The sequence below is a fragment of the Magnolia sinica genome, unplaced genomic scaffold (assembly GCF_029962835.1).
Source record: "Magnolia sinica isolate HGM2019 unplaced genomic scaffold, MsV1 ctg223, whole genome shotgun sequence".
In the NCBI taxonomy this organism is placed as follows: Eukaryota; Viridiplantae; Streptophyta; class Magnoliopsida; order Magnoliales; family Magnoliaceae; genus Magnolia; species Magnolia sinica.
The window spans coordinates 80043-85766 of NW_026682782.1; the positions used below are offsets into that span (position 1 = coordinate 80043).

General features: G+C 39.1%; 1 non-coding gene across 1 annotated transcript; it reads right to left on the reverse strand.

The window, feature by feature from the left end:
- Positions 1–5416: 5416 nt before the first annotated feature.
- On the reverse strand, positions 5417–5523 carry LOC131236110 (small nucleolar RNA R71). The gene has a single exon (XR_009166543.1). It is a non-coding gene; the product is annotated as a small nucleolar RNA R71 (small nucleolar RNA).
- Positions 5524–5724: the final 201 nt, after the last annotated feature.

The following is a 5724-nucleotide window of genomic DNA, read 5'->3' on the forward strand; positions in this document are numbered from 1 at the left end:
GATTCATGACGAGTCTCTACCTACAGATCAGTAATTATTTTTAGTTTTGTAATTTTTTTGGTTGAATGTTGAATGATCTGTAATATTATTTCACTGCAATTGCAAACACGAAAGTGTTGGTCCTTTTAGAATGTGGTTTGGAAAACTTTTAATCTTTGATATTTATTTACATATGCTTGTTCATTTGCTTTTATTTTTTACTTTTGATACATTTATATTGCTTTCTTTTGTTCCTATATCAAGTTCAATTTATTTATCAATATTCTGATTTTTAAATTAAAAATTGAATGTAGATATGTCGTCATCTGAGCCATCGACAAACATTTGGGACTATGCTTCTCTAGTTGAATCACCACCAAGGTCTGGAAAAATAAAGATTAAGTGTGGTTTGTGTGGCGCAAAGTTTGTAAACAAGACTAATCGCTTTCGCTTACACTTGTCATGTCGAGGTGGTGATGCAAAACCATGCCCCAATGCCCCTAAGGATGTCCAAATTCTTTTTCAAGCTCTGTTAGATTCGAATAGAAAACCTTTTACTCCATCCAAACTTTCTGCTTCTGGATCTAGTACACGAATGACATCCACAGAAGATGCAGAGGAGGAAGTCAGATTAAAAGGCTTGGAGGAAGAACAATTCCAACTCGCCTTATGGAAGATGTTTCTAGACTTCAGCGATATTCGAGTCAAAGACAACACGATGTTGAAGCAGGGTCGAGTTACTCGAGTATGACAAACAAGAAGAAAAAAAAGAGTAACAAATTCAAATTCCTGACTCGTCTCGGTGAATTTTATAGGGCATTGGGTACTACATACAATTCTTCACATAAAGCAAGTTTGAAAAATCTAGTTCAAAGTGTAAAAGAGCACGAAGGAAAAATCTCTTCGCCTTCTGACTCAGAGGAAGTGAACCAATTTGTATATGAAAAAATAGATAGCAGTTCCGATGGATCAGATGACAATACAGGAAGACACTCCTCTTATGGAGGTTATTAGTTATAAATTGTCATTTTGAAGTGAATAATGTAATGTAAATATGTTAATGTAATTATCGAAGTTTTTTAATCATAAATTATGTGCATTTTATATCTTTTATTGTTTAGTTTAACTTCGAATTCCAATTGACTCGAACTCGCCTCAAAAACTCGCACTCTACTCGACTCGATTTCTACTCGTACTCGAACTCGCCTCGAAAACTCGGACTCGACTCGACTCGTTTACTACTCGTACTCGGCTCGTACTCGGGCGAGTAGAGTACGAGCAGGGAGTCCATGCTCGTTGGCCGAGTAGAGCCGAGTACGAGCAGCACTCGGGCGTTAAGAGCCGAGTACGAGTAGGGCGATACTCGACTCGACTCGACTCGCATACAGCTCTATATATGAGGTCCTTGTATAAGGCCCATTGGTACGGCCCGATGATGTGACCCACTTGATGTATATTGGCCCATTGGTGCGGCCCGATGACGCGGCCCACTTGACTATATATGAGACTGTTGAGGGTCAAATATTGCATATCAGACTCCAGTTATTGCCTGGATTTATGAACATAATACTGTTTAATGACTTGCTGTAATCATGTTTATGATGTAAGATGCAACTACAAGCTTGAACTGGAAAGGATGCTAAAAGCATAGAATTGACGCTCTGGCATCACCAAGGCATTGGACAGGACTCCATGGAACCAAGATCGAGGATTTACACACCAGAGATCAGAGAAATTCCAGCCACTCACTTCAAACAAGCCTGAAAAACGTCCAGATTGCAAGATCACAAGGTTCTCACCATCTGATCGACTCAAAAATTTATACATGGCCTGAGGACCATAAATTAACCGTACACATCGAATTTCAACTGTTCTATCTCTATGGAAGTGATCCAATGGATAGATCATCCCATAAAACAGAGATTTGGGGCCCACCTGATATCTGGATGCGCTTCAATTTTGGTTTCAACAGTGTACATGAGGTGAAAAAGTGGATGGTGGATTGGATTGTGTATATACATAAAGGTGGGGTCCATTTTACGTGAGTGGAGTGCAGAGGAATCGTGCACACGCCATGCATCGAACAGATGAAGTCGGTCAGCAGGCGCTGACCCGACGTCCGTCTTTAAAGAGGAAACAGCATTTTCGCTGTTCGCGACAGAGCTTTGCGAGCGACTTCCGGTGGGCTAGCGTCATCACATTTTTTGAAGATCCACACCGTTCAGTAAATTCACGAGGTCAAACCGACCGTACCTTGATTCACCTCCTACTTTTCTCGGATGCTACATGAACATGGAGGTGTAGATGCAGGATTGGATGGCGCCAAGCAAAACGACGTGAGTCTCGATGAAGCTATTCCAAAATCAATCATGACCGACCCTTTTTTCGTGGGAAATCGAATGGACGGACTGGATTTCGCAGATGGAATCAATCATGGGTTCACCAACCGCAGCGCAAGACTCCTCTGTTTGCACACTGTCTGCCAGCGACCGAACAGAGGATCTTGGTGGGCCACCATCATGATCCTTCTGATCAATCTGAGCTGATAATCTGTTCCAGGGGATATCCACGACCATGACCACGTGGATCTTTGGTCCCATGCAAGCAATCGCGAGAATATATCATCCAAACGGAGGATGAATGGTAGAGTAGAAATCCTTATGGGCCAGACCGAATTCAAGCCATACCTCATCATTTCTGAAAGTATTTTCGTGCACAATCCAATGAACGGATTGGATCCTGCGAGAAACACCAGGAAATGGGCCCCACCAACGCCACAGCGAAAGAGATTCGCATCCCTGTTTCGCATCCGGACGCAACCCGATTTCTGCAGGCTGTGGTGTGTGCTTGGTGATGATCAGACGGCTAATCTAGACCGTCCATCAAATAGGTCATCCCAAAATGGCCCAGGGGGCGATAACGTTTTGGAAAGAAAGTAAGGAAAGAGGAGTTTTCTGGATCGCTTTTCTGTTGCATAAGGTGTTGCGGATGCTGCAGCTACGTAAACAGCTGTCCATCTCTTGCCACGCACGACCGCACCGGCTCCAGCCCTTTATCAGCTGACCTCTCATCCACCATCCTTGATGGCTATAAGAAAGAAGGAGAGAGAACGTGAAGGGCATTCAAGTTTCCAACGAGATATAGGGAGAAGGAGAGAGAGAGAGAGAGATTTGTTTTATGCTTTTATTTGTTTGTTTTCTGAATTTTTGGAGGATTAGCCGAATCATGCTAGGCTAAACCTCTTAGCTAGGGCTAAGAGGTGAAGCCTGTAGCGTGATGGGAGACTTTTTGCTATGCCTTTTGTTTAGACTGAATTGATGTTGATTTTAGTTTAATTAAGAAAATATTTTTAGTTTCTAATGGTTTGTTGTGACTAAAATTACAATGGGTATGCGATGACTTTGAGCATATCCCTTTCCTTTTATGTGTATGACGTCAGGAAGCCTTATTGTTCACCATCGTCTCCTGGGCATGGTCGGATGACGGTACCCTTTCTAACCTTCATATATTGTTGATTGGTTGGTAATTAGTTTAATTCTGTTGATTACTTTGTCTCTTGGGCATGGTTTGGTGATGGAATCCATTCTAATTCATATACCTTTCATCCCTTGAAAATTAGATCAAAGGAAGTTCAGTTTTGATCTTCATGGTTACACCCTTCAACTGGATGAAGATGCACTCTAAGTCCAATTGAGTTTTTAATGCAGGCATAAGATCTCCCTGATCTCTACAAGTGGATCCTCTGAATCCCTAGTTTCCTTTCCCTGAATTCTTTAAAATTTTAAATAATTATTTCATCATTATTCATCAAATTACATTCGATTTAGATTTTGTCTTAGTCTAGTTCTAGTTCTACTTAGTTTCAGATAACGTACATGTATCGGTCTCTTGGGATTCGACCTCAGTCTCACCGAGTTTATTACTACATCACAACCCTATACTTGGGGAGTGAACAAGTTTTTGGCGTCGTTGCTGGGGATTGACGGTTACAATTCTTTAAAATTAATTAGTTTTAGAATTAGTTTGAGATTAGGATTTTATTAACTTTAGTTTTTGATTTTTATCTCTATTTGATTTCTAGAACTAACTTGTTTCCTGTTTTGTAGGATCCTGAAATAAACATCTAAATTGGAAATCCCTTTCAAATTTATCTAATTTTTCTAATTTTAGAATTAGTTTGAGTTTTAGAAATTTTCTAATTCTAGTATTTTTCTATTTTTAGGAAATAGTTTATTTTTAGAAACTTTCCTTTTTTGTTTTTAGAAACTAGGTTAGTTATTTCCTCTGTTAGAAACTAACCCAACTTTCCTGTTTTGTAGGATTCTGAGATAGATTTCTAAATTGGTAATTTCTTTCTTAATTTCTTCCTTACTATTTCTAAATTAGGATTTATTTTTTTTTATCAAGTTTCTAATTCTAATTCTTTTAGAATCTAACTTTGTTTCCTAATTTATTTTTAGAAATTTTCTAGTTATATATTTTATTTTATTTTTAGAAACTAACCTTCCTATTTTGTAGGCTTTTAAGATAGAAATTTCTAATTCGGTAAGCTCTTTCTCTACTTTCTATTTTTTTCTATTTTTCAGATCTCTTTTAGTAACTTACTTTCTAGTTTAAGACTTTCCTAATTTATTTTAAATTTTCACTTTCTTTTAGGAATTTCTTCTTTTAGAAACTAGTTTACTTCTATCTTTCTTTTTAAGGATTTTCTAATTTTAGACCTTCTCTTTAGAAACTGACTTGTTTTGTTTTCTTTTGCAGGTTTTTAACTTAGGGACTCCAATTTGGTAACTTCTTTCCAACCCTCTCTTTCTTTCTAGATTTTCTTTTCCTTTCTTAGGATTAGGTTTCGAATTTGATTGAGGGCTGTGAGTGTTTCATGCCCAAGTGGGCCCGTGACAACACTCGACGTCTCTTGACTGAAGGAGGATTGGTTGAGGGGTTAACTATCCATCGCAGGACTAGACACCACTCGAAATCCCCTGAGTTAATTGAAGTGATGGCTGAAAACCAACCTCTTCTACCCCAACCTAGGGTGGAGGACATTCAGGATGAGAATGAGGTGCATCAAGCACCCCCGCCTCGTACTTTACGAGATTATTTACAACCAGCGGGGGTGAGTACGCCCTCATGCATGATTTTTCCTGAAAATACAGGACATATGGACATCAAGCCAGGGGTTATCCAACTCCTTCCTAAGTTCCATGGGCTTGAATCTGAAGAACCATATCTACATTTGAAAGAGTTTGATGAGATCATAGCCACTTTATATTTTCAAAATGTGTCTGAGGACACAATCAGGCTGAAACTCTTTCCTTTTTCCTTGAAGGAGAAGGATAAAACGTGGTTACATTCACTGCGTCCTAGATCCATTGGCACATGGAATGATATGCAAAGGGAATTTATAAAGAAATTTTTTCCACATCATAAAATGATTACCCTTAGAAAAGCAATCATGAACTTCACCCAAAAGGAGGATGAAACATTTTACTAATGTTAGGAAAGGTTCAAGGATTTGGTCAGTTCATGCCCACAACACGGCTTTGAAACGTGGCGCATCACAAATTTTTTCTACGATGGACTGACATCTTCCATGCGCCAAATGGTCGAGACAATGTGTAATGGAGAATTCATTAATAAAAATGTCGACGAGGTATGGGATTACCTCGATAGTCTTGCTGAAAAAACACAATCATGGGATTATTACCCAAAATCGAACACCACGTCTAGGCCGACTCAATCTAA